The 12,150-nt window shown below is 37.8% G+C and overlaps 1 pseudogene; it reads right to left on the minus strand.

The window, feature by feature from the left end:
- Nucleotides 1-776: 776 nt before the first annotated feature.
- On the minus strand, nt 777-2,317 carry LOC145789229 (pentatricopeptide repeat-containing protein At5g66520 pseudogene; annotated as a pseudogene).
- Nucleotides 2,318-12,150: the final 9,833 nt, after the last annotated feature.

Raw genomic sequence — 12,150 nt, forward strand, 5'->3', positions numbered from 1 at the left:
GCAGTCCAATTTTGGCACTTTTGATTCAAAATCAATTTTTCAAAACGATTTGCCAGATTTGGACTATTTGGTGTTTATCAGTTTTACATTGCACTTGTGAAATTAGATTCAGAACCGTGGGAGTCCGAACTGAAGGGCTTCATTTCGAGCTTCTGAAAGGGGGCACAAAAAAGGCGAGCTGCATCGAGCATCAGACATAATAAGTTGTTCCACTTAAGTGCAAGAGTTGACGCTCGAGCACAGAATACACTCATTCAGTAGTTTTACAGACAACAGTCCAATGCTCGAGCACAAGAAGGGCTGCTCGAGCTCAGAAATAACCACTCGAACATAGAATGCACTATCCCAGTAGTTTTGTAGACCTATAAAAATATTAAGAGTTCACAAAGCCCGCTCGACCGCAAAAAGTGCCGCTCGAGCGGAGGAACAAAATTCTGGGAAACAAAAGTTTGAAAACCAAGCAACTAACTTGTTTCAAACATGCTCGATACAACCCAATAGCCAAACTCAAGTAAGAATATTGAGGAAAAGACATGAACAACAATATGAAACCATGAATCTTGGGTCTGGGATACAACAAGGGTCAGGTCAAAATCGGAATCGCTATAACATACCTGTTGTATTGTCTCATGACCAAAATTTCTGTAGGGTATGTTGGAAATAGAACCCAATTAGAATCAAAATTATTGTTTTGTTGAGCTTTGCAGGATCACGAACGATCATAAAATCTTTGCCTAAACTGATCCATCATATAATGATATCACATTTGAATTAAGTTAATTCAAAGGTCTGCAGATATCGCTTGATTGAGAATGAGACTTATCATCCACAACAAATCTATGTACAATTCCATCAATTTCAATGAAACTCCAAGTAGGACATGTATCTACTTTTTTTTTTATATCTTTCATCATTTTTCTTAGCCTCACCACACTCTCCCAGCTGCCCATTGCAGCATACATATTTGCTAGAAGGACATACCGACCATTATGTCGAGGCTTTAATTGGATCAAAAGCTTCCTTTCTTTCTTCCCCAACTCAATATGACCATGCATCAAACACCCATTAAGAAAAGACCCCCATATAGCTCCATCTGGTTCCATTGGCATGCTTTTTATCATAATCTCTGCCTCTCTGATTTGCTTGCTTTGGCTAGAAGATCAACCATACAACCATAGTGTTCAATCACCCCGTAAACTTTACTCATACGCCCGAATAATCTCCATGATTTGTTCAAAATAGTTAAGCAATTACAAGCAGTGAGAACTGCAACAAAAATTACGGTGTTTGGTTTTGGCCCCCTTCTTTCCATCTCTGCGAAAAGCTGAAGCCCCATTTCATTGTTGCCGTTGATGGCTAATCCCAAGATCATAGCACTCCAAGTCGTCACATCTTTGTAGGGAATTTTATTGATGATATTTTCTGCATCTTTTATGTTACCACATTTTGCATAAAAATCTATTAATGCAATGCCCAATTGAAGCTCAAGCTCTAAGAAATTCTCATTTATATAAACATGAACCCATTTACCTTCCTCAAACGCACCCACAGTCGCACAAGCATTAACAACACCCATCAAAAGAGACCTATTAGGCCTCACATTAGCACAACTCTTCAAGTTGCGAAATAACTCAATCGCCTCATTGAAACGCTCATTCCATACATACCCAAAAACCATTGCACTAAAAGAAATATGACTTCTTTCGGGTATCAAATCAAACACTTCACAAGCCTCATCAACAAGCCCATTACTACAATACCCACTAATAAGACTAGTCCAACAAACCGCATTTCTATTAGAACTCTCTTCAAACACTTGACAAGAAAAATTGGCTGCTCCAAATTTTGAGTACATATGTATAATAGAACTAATCACATAAACATCACAACCATATCCAAACTTCATTATTTGACCATGAACTTGATATAGTGAATATATACAAGAATAAGCTTTGGTTAAAATAGGGAAAGTGTGATCATTTGGTTCAAAGCCTGGACATCGCATTTGGGCATAAACTTGAAGACCCTTTTTGGGATCTGAGCTTTTGGAGTAACCCATTATCATAGAATTGAAATCAGAGGTAGTGGGTATAACAATTTGGTTAAAAACTGGCTCTGCGTAGTTCATGTTGTTGTGAGTTTCGGATAATGCATAGAAGGCTAAGATTTTGCTGGTGGTGTAGGTGAAACAAGCAACGCCAGTGGTGATTACATGGGCATGGATTTGTTTGAGTTCGTCCATGGTTGAGCATCTCTGTAAGTGACGAAAGTAGGGGAGATTCGAGATGGGTTTCAAGAGAATTCCACTTATACGCATAGCAACTTTGAAATTTGAAGCTATAGTGAGAAGAGAGAGCTCAAGTATGGTGTTGGACTAAGAACTTCAAGCGAACGTCTACAGCTTTGTGACTGGTTTTTGTTTGGATTGGTTCTGAGAATCTTTTTTTTTTTTTTTTTTTTTAAATTTAAAAAGAACACTCCTATTATAAAATGCAAATATTTGTATGCTTAAAAACCTGCTTCATCAAAGATTGTAACCTGAGAGAGGATAGCAATAATAAAAAATTAATCAATATATATATATAAATTATACTTTCCTCGATTGTCCCATTATCTTCACTCAATTTTCTCAACAACCAAACATGATTAGATAAGTAAGGTTCCATTTAAACTTACCAAGTAACCATTGGCATATTGACAATCAAAGTGTCTTCCTTGCAAAGCCTCATCTTCACTAATCCCATCAGCCACTAAGTTTAACCTTTGTAATCAATTCTTTATATGTCACTACATCTATTTCTGAACTGCACACCAAAATCTGAAGAAAATTCAAAATCAGAGCAAAAACACAGAAAAATCTAAAAGAAATGCTAATCAAATGAACATAAGGGTGGAAATTGTGACCACTTAGATTCCAAATGGAAAAATACCAAATTAGAGTAAAATGCATAGCAAGAAAGAGATGCTTGTGGAAAATCATTGTTCAGTTGGCTCCAAGGTTGGTTCTGATACCTTTGCCAGATAAGTATAATATCATATATATGTTGCCATTGCATGTTAGAAAATTATAGGTTACTTGATACTAAGCCTCCAATGAAAGAACAAATCAATCAATATATAAAAATAATTCTTTGCAAAGTTCAAATTAAAGAACACTATGGTCCTTTACATTTTGTTGTCTGTGTTAAACAACATTGTAATAAAGCACAAATCTTTTTGGACAATTGGGACTTTTACAGACCAGAATTCTTGCCAATTTTTTGCAAACAAAAATACAACTCCGCAATTGTTGACCCATGATATTTCATTGCCCTTTCATTTTATTAGAATTATATCCATAGGAGAATATCAACAGAAAACAACCATAAACCAGGAAGTAGCAACAGGACAAGAACAACCAATTGGTTGAATTGGGAATAGAAAAAATAAAAAAAGCATGGGAAAAAAGAACAATGTTTCACAATTGTAGTTCATGATTCAAGAAAAAAAATTACATGCATTAACCCCAATTCAAATTAATAATAAGTTAATCCAACTAAAGGGAATGACAATAATTAACTAAAGAATTAAGTTTTAAAAAAAAAAAAATCTACAAATCAAACAAATTGTTGAATATGCTGAATTGTAGACAAACCCCAGATCATAAAACATTCTCAATTCACAACCCATTTGATCAATAAATTAACAAATCAAAGAATAGAAACATAAAAATACTCACTTCCACTATATTTAGGAAGCAGACTTTTGTCCAAATAAAAATTTCTTTGGAATTTGCCCATATAATATCTTGAAACAGGACAAACCAATGCCCGAGTTCTAATCGAACTTCTTCAACAAAAAAAAAAACAAACAAATCAAATCAAATTTGGTTGGGTTTGTCTTTATTTGTTTTCAGATGGATTTAATAGGGAGAGCAATATAACAACTAACGCAATATTTCATTATTAAAAGTTAGTTCTAGTTTCACTTACCTCTAATCACTCCATGCACTTTTTTTTGGGTGCAAAACTCTAAACTTCATCTCCAAATAAATCAAACAAGAAGATTACACCCCATTTTTGACCGTTCGCAAGACTTGTGCGCTTTGTCCTGTACACTCGATGATGAAAATAGTATTGTGCATGATTCGCCTTCTTAACCAAGGTCGGGCACTCAAAACAAATTCAAACCTTTCATATCTACACTGATTGAACCCTTGAATTTATTTTTGAACCTTGTGCTGCCCTACACTGAGCTTGAAATAGAGAAACAGGGGAACACTTTTGGGCTCGGTCGTGGCCATTTGGGGCCAGCCGTGCCATGATGGCGATAGACACTATTTTGGGCGGGAGCCCGCCAATTGTCCATTTTTGGAGATATTTCTGATTTGTTTTACTCAAATTCTATAAAAATGTGGTTATACCTCTATTTTGAGGGTTGAACAATTTTAAAAAAGCCTATACACGTATTGAGAGCTCCTTCTTCTTGTGCAAGTCATATTTGAGCAAGCTTACCACCCTTAAGCCATCTCCATACTCCATACACACCCTTAAACCTTAACCTTGGAACCTTGGTTGAACCTTGAGTAGTACAATTCAAGCTTGAGAGTGTGTTAGGATTGAGTTTGATCAATAACCAAAGCTTACTCCATTTGGGAGGCATAATCTTGTAGCTCTTGCTTTTACTTTCATTTTCTATCACTTTCTACCCATTTCTTTTTGTCTTTGTATTGTTTTGATCCTAGTTCAAGTGTTGAAACTTGGGTTTGCATAGCTACCAAAGGGTAAAGAAGGTTGACACCCTCTCTTACACCTTACTTCATAGCTCAACCCTTGTCTCTACACTCTTTTCTTTGACCTTTCAAACTAATTTTCAGAATTTAAAAGTGGCTAAAAATCATACTTTGAGGTTTCAAAGGTGGAGGGGTTAGCCACCCCTCTTTGTTCTTACTTATTAGCCTTACTTTCTTTGCCTGTAGGTTAGCTTTTTTTGAGCTCTTTTCATGCACTTTGAGCCACTATTTTTCACTTATTAGAGGCTATTTTAGAGCTATCCTAATTTATTTAATTAGTTCATGCATTGATTAGTTTGCTTGTTGTCTCATACGTTCGCATATATAGCTTGTTGTATGTTGTTCTTGGCATTTCTTTGTTTAATTTCCATGTTAAGAGCCTCATTTTAATAATCAACTTACCATTCATTTCTGTCATTTGAGAGTTGTTTCAACCGGTTGATGGTTGTTCAAAATATGAGGTAGAGATCTATACTTAATAGCTTAATCTCTACAGAGCTTCATCGCCAACGACATGGTCTCTCCTTCATGCTGAGAATCACTTCCCGCTTGACATGCTTCTCATTTAGTGGACGTAATCTTTTGAGGACTTAATTGTTTTCTTGGACAAATGGACTAAAGAATGGAAAGGTCTAAAAAATTGTTAAAATGAACCAACCCACATAAAGAAAATGAGTCATATTGCTTAGATTCGGCCGGACGTTATGCCGAGTCTATTGTGTCAAGGGTTGTCTTACATCAATTCATGATGCTTCGATGAGCCTTGAAGCATTTCTACCTCCCTCTTTGAGCTTACTTCATGATAGGAGGGAGGGGTGGTTATTGATTCCTTGCATTCTTTAATTTTTGTCCAAAATCATGTCCTAACTCATCAAGCAATCAATTTGCTCATTGACGGTTTTGGAAATGAATTCGTTATTCTCTTGAGGCTTTCCATGACAAAAAGGAGTAGAAGGGACAAATAGAGTTCAGGATAACTCTGCCTGCACTGTTTTTACTTTAGAGCACAAAAACAGGGCTTTTCACAAAAATAGGGTACGACCGGCTTATTTGGGCCCGGCCATGCTCCAATGTTTGGTCAGCAGCATGTTTTTGCAGAAAACAGAGGGCAGTTGCTGAAGGTGAAACAGAATGGTTTGGGCAAACAGAGCAACTTCTGGACGCTGTGTATGCGAGCATTGTGCATCCTTGTGCATCATTGTTTGATGATTAATCATTAATTATTATTGTTGTAATTATTTATTATTGTTGTACTTAATTAATATTGTTGTAGCCATTGTTTATTTATAATTGTTATAGCTAGTTCAATTCTTTGGTATTCATTAGAATTTGTAATAAAGTAGATGTAGCTTGACTTTTTTGCACCCCCTTTTCGAAAGGCGAAATAAGCCCTATAGTTCGGACTTCCGTGGCTCTGAATCTAATCTCATAAGTGCAATGTGAAATTGATAAACACCAAAGAGTTCAAATCCGACAAATCTTTTGGAAAATCGATTTTGAATCAAATTGTCAAAAATGGACTGCTTTGCCAGATACAGAGTCGCTACCTAAATATTTTTAAAAAATTTAGGAAACCTATGACTCGTGCCAAAGGCCACATGTCCGTCATCACCAAGATTGTCTCGGCTCGGGAACTTAGGTACGAGAAGGGAAGGTCATGAATGCATTTGAGCACCCTCGCTCGCCCGATTAAAGATCGGCCTCTACTAATCATGATATGAATCTTATTTACATTATATGCTCTTGTTCTGGTTTATTAGACTAGCATTACTATGTGTTGCACACAAACACAAGCATAGACTAACTTGCAAGAATTGAAACACTTGATTCATGTTTGTTTGCAAATTGTTTCGAAATATGTACCACTTGAAAAAGTGATTGCATATAAACACTACTCACATTATTCCAATTCAAGCAACAAGCCTTCATCCACAAGCATTCAAGTAGTTATAGCACTTAAGCAATTAGTCTCAGCCTCATGGAAAGTATGCTAAGCATAGCAACAATCACACTCATGCAATTATGCTAAAGCAAGTAAAGGCTCACCTAGTACTCCAAGCCAAAAAACATAAACAAGTTAGGAAAAAAAATGCATGATTCCTAACACGCGATATGACTAATGCAACACATGCAATATGCAATTAATAGGTTGGGCTACTAATGTGGCATATGAATCAATTAAATAGCATGCGTTCTAAGCACGTATTCAAAGAAGTACTTAATTGACAATGCAGTTAGAATGATGAACTGAGCCTCGGTGCATGCAAGACAAATGGATGCAAACATGAAGTATGCTAAACAAAACATGATATCTCTAAACTAACTATCGTAAGCTAGTAAATAAAAGGGAGAAAGACATGGGGTTGGAAGACATACACATTATTACGTTGTGCTCTTACGAAGGAGAGTCTAAATGAACTACCTAGCTAACTAACTAATTAAAGCTAAGCTAATTATTACAAAACAAATGAAATTACCTAAACTACTAAACTAATTATTACAACAACATATGAAATAACTATTCTAGTTAAACATCACAACTAGTTAACTACTTTAACTAATTAAATAATTATAACACAAAAAGAAGTAAATAAGCTAAACAATTTAAATATTAAGCTAACTACCCTGCCTCAAGAAGCGAGGGATTTTCATGCGTGTGCTCAGTTTCCATCCGAAAAGACCACTGTTTTGTTTCGGAGAGCCTTTGTTGCACAGAGAACACACATACTGTTGCCCACTTCCAGAATAACTCTACTCTACCTCACAAACACACCGTTGAATTTTGCATCAGTGGTCGGCCGACCAGTGACAAGGACTGCCGGCCACCAGTAATGGTCAGCCGGTTATCAAAGGTGGTCTGCTGGCCACCTACCGACCATGGAAAGTGGCTTGTCGGCCACTGTTGCCCAGTTCACCTTGCTGCAATAGAGGACAAACAGAACATGCATAGGGTATTTTCAAGGGTGGTTTGCACAACTCACCCCTCCTTTTCATGAACAAATCAAAAGAGTAGTGAGCTTAAGCTACAAACCACCAACTCAAGCAATTTCATTGCATGATGGTTTGTAAACCAAAGTGTGCAAGTTCAATAAATGTAACAAAATGAGACTCTCAAAACCATCTCCCTATCATGAATGATCAAGGGAAGTGGTGACCTTGGAAACTTAAATCATTTCATCAATAGTATGTATGAAATGGTTCAAGCTTCTATGTGTTCAATTAATGTCTGATTGAACAAAAACAAATTATTATCTTTCACCATTTTAGCCTCAATTTTATTACACCATTTTAGTTTACCAACCATTCTTTAATCAATTGAGTCCAAAGGGTGAGTTTAAGTCCTCTAGTGGAGTGAAGCACCAAACCATGAGTTAACTTAAGACATGAAAGAGATGTCATGCCGTTTATAATGAATTCGTAAAAGGGATTAAACCATTAAGCATGACAACCTCAATCTCATGCTTAAAAGAACAAGAGGCTTGAAACAACTCTCAAAGCAAACAAAAGCCAAGAAATGACGGAGGTTGTAGAGATTATTAATGTTGAAAATGAGTGAGAAAAGCATAAATAAATGCTATCAACTCAAAGGAGATGTCTAAGGCCTAGAACACCAAATTCATGAGGACTACTACAATATAAGTATGCAAAACAAAGCTCAAATGCAACCATCAACCAAAAATAGTGCTAAAAAAGGTCTAATATAGTCCTAAAACATGCTGGAATTGAGCTAAAAATAGCTAGATCAATATGCTAAAACATGGCACAAACTAGACTAGTAAGCAAGACACAAGGAGGGGAGGCTAACCCCTCCAAATTTGGACTTCAAAACATGATTTTGGCCACTAAAATAACTTTGAAAATCAATATTTAAAAGCTCAGAAAAAGATGATAAAATAGTGGGAAAGACAAGGGCAAAGGCCTCCAAAACAAGGTACAAAGAAGGGCTATCAACCCCTCAACCTTTAATGGCCTTAAAACCCAAGCTTCAGCCAAAAAACATAGAGTTTTTTTATAGCCCAAAAATAGTTGGAAAACAGCAAGAATAATAGTAGAGAAAGCAAGCAAATAGATAAATCCTTATACCTCTTGAAGAGAAGAAGGAATTCAAGTAACAAAACCAAGACAAAACACCCTTCTAGAGCTCAAGCCAAGCTCAAAAGTACCTCAGCTCAAAGATGAGAAGATTTGGTTAAGGGTGCATAGGCAAAGGCTAAGGATTTGTAGGCAAAAGTGTAGGAATTTGCTAGAGAGAGAGGAAAAATTTTGATCTCAAAATTTTCTAACCTTAAAACATGAGAGGGAGGCCCTCTCTATATAAAAAACATGAATTCCCCTCAAGGATATCTAGCCCAACACGTGGGTGAAGATGTCTGCATCTGTGCAAATAGCTGGCATAGCTGTCACAAAATATCTGTAAAAGAAACTGGTGGCCGGCAGACCACATCAGTGGCCGGCAACCAAAAAGTGATGGCTGGCAGCCCGACCAGAAGCTGCAGGCTTGAAGAACCAAGGCTTGGTCCAAGAATGAGGCAGCAAAGGTGTAGGGTTTGAAAGGCTCAAGGCTGTAGCATTCCACTGAGAACTTCGAGCACTTGATGAGCATATAAACTCATCATCGGGTGTGCATGCGATGACGTCCAAGTCGTAAGGGCCATAAAAAATGGAGTGTCTACAATAGCTAGCTTGTCTCTTTAATTCATTTATTTGAATTTGTAACAATTAGTTTATTTGGACATTCGGACATTCATTCGGACCCTTCTGCGTGAGGGCAAAACTTGTAATAATATGTATGTCTTCCAACCCTACGTCTTTCTCCTTTTTATTTACTCTCTTATGATGGGTAGTTTACAACATCATATTTCTTTTAGCATTTTCCATGATTTGTATCCACTTGTCTTGCATGCATCGAGGTCGGTTCATCATTCAAACAAGCATTGTGGTTTATTACTTCGTTGAATACATGCTTGAACCGCATGCTTCTAAATTGATTCGCATGTCATAATTAGTAGCCGAGCCTATTAATTGCATCATTGCATGTGTCATGTTGCATTAACTAGGGGCATGTATATTTTCTAACTCTTTTGTTTCTTTTGGCTTGTCTTGGAATACGAGGTGAGCATTTTTGTGCTTTATCATACCGCATGCGTGTGATTGTTTCCATGAGAAGCGTGAATACCATGAGGATAAGTGCTTAATTGACATATCTGCTTGAATGCCTATGGATGAAGGCTAATTGCGTGAATTGGAATAATTTGAGTAAATATGTGTATGGGATCACTTTTTCAAGTGGTACATATTCAAACAAACATGAATCAAAATGTTCTAATTTTTGCAAATTAGTCTATACTTGTGTGCGACACATAGTAATGTTAGTCTAATAACCAGAACATGAGCATATAATGTAAATAAGACTCACATCATGATTAGTAAAGGCTGATCTTTGATCGGGTAAGTAGGGTGCTCAATTCATGACCTTCTCCTCTCGTACCTAAGTTCCCGAGCCGAGACAATCTTGGTGATGACGGACATGTGGCCTTTGGCACAAGTCATGGGTTTTCTAAATTTTTCAAAAATATTTAGGTAGCGACTCTGTATCTGACAAAGTAGTTCATTTTTGGCATTTTTGATTCAAAATCGATTTTCCAAAAGATTTGTTGGATTTCGACTCTTTTGTGTTCTTCTATTTCACATTGAACTTGTGGAATCAGATTTGGAACCACAGGAGTCCAAACTGTAGGGCTAGTCGTATCCGAAAGGAACACGAAAATTCGAGCTACAGTTTCTCGCAACTCCGATGGGGAACTTAGAGAACTTGACTCAAACTTCATGATGTGAAATTTTATCTACACTTATATGTTTCTTTGAATTGCATTTGCATTGGTGTGCTTAAGTCACTGTGTTTGCCATTTGCTATTCCTAGACGGTTTACCGGAGGCTTACCCTAAAGCTTGCCAAAAGGCTGACCAGTTGTGGGCTCTGCCATGATGGGAACACAACCCTTGAATCTGGACTACCGCTGTACCGTTTGATCCTCCTTTCATTTCTCGATATTAGGTGGGCGAGGTATATTAGGTAGTCTTGCCGAGGCACCCCTTTTGACCATTTGGCCTAGTTGCATATAGAAAAGCCATAGTGACTAATCCAAGCTAGGACAAGATGCTCACCCAAAATACAGGATTGCGTGAAACCGCTTGATTGAAATAGTGGAACCTAGTTCATGACAAACCTAGGACAGGGTAACCCTACCCCCTCATAAGGGTGTTTTGGCTCTCCCTTAACTGGTATGTGTTTTACAGTGAAACTATACAGGAATGTGCATAGCAGTTGCAAATTTGGTATTTGTTTTGGGGGCAGAATTTCGTATGGAGTACAATCCTATAGCTTTGATCATATCTGTGTTAATAACATTTTAGTTGAGGTGTTGTGCGGTTTCTGATTACTGCTCTTTTGCTTTATTTCTTTTGCTAGGTAGTTTAAAACCATAGCTTTAGAAAGTTCGGATATCCCCTAAGTACTCTGGACCCGAGTTAGAAGACTTTGTAAAGCTGAGGATCTTGTTCGGGGACAACCCGTGTTTACCTCACTCTTACCGATTACAAGATGGAGGAGAATCAGGTAGAGTTCACCAGTTCAGTTTTTACAACAGTCACCCCTCAGCACACCTGTGTCCAGTCTGGTCTAGGAACGGTCATCTACTTCTAGCCTAGCACGAGATCAATCACCTATTCCAATGGCACAGTATCCCCAGCCAGTGTGGAAGAACTGATACACCATCTGTAATAGACAGTTGAGACCCTACAGCAGGATGCAGTCCGTCAGGCTGAGGTCACTGCCCATCAAGCCGAGGTTATAACCAGGCTACAACAACAGTAACCACAGCCGGCTGCAGGCTCTGCATCCCATGCACCTACCGCGACTATCCCAGCACCCGGAGCCACCGCTAACACTGCTAATGTCCAAGAAAACCAGGGCAATCCAGTAGAGCCAATCCCATCACAAGCCTCAAAAACCCCTTTTTATCAGACCGAGGCTCCGTTCGAGTTCGAGGTTGATCCAGCTGCACACAAGGTTAATAAACTAGAAAAGTTATTCAAAAGAGCACAAGGGGTTAATTCCATTTCGGACATAGAGGATGGGTATATTGATTCTGCAGTTACATTACTGGATTGGTTTAAAATGTCGTCATATTGACCGTTTTGACGCTTCCGGAGATCCGATGGTTCACCTACAACTATTTTCAGATATCTTGCAGCTGATGGGCTTGATTAGACTGCAGAAGCTGTCTCTCTTTAGCCGTACCATGTCAGGTATAGCGGCCATATGATATGCTAAGTTAGAAGATTCTGTTAAACAAAATTGGGAGGAGATGGCCGAGGCCT

Source organism: Camellia sinensis, chromosome 13 (assembly GCF_055761805.1).
Source record: "Camellia sinensis isolate YWXY chromosome 13, ASM5576180v1, whole genome shotgun sequence".
Classification (NCBI taxonomy): Eukaryota; Viridiplantae; Streptophyta; class Magnoliopsida; order Ericales; family Theaceae; genus Camellia; species Camellia sinensis.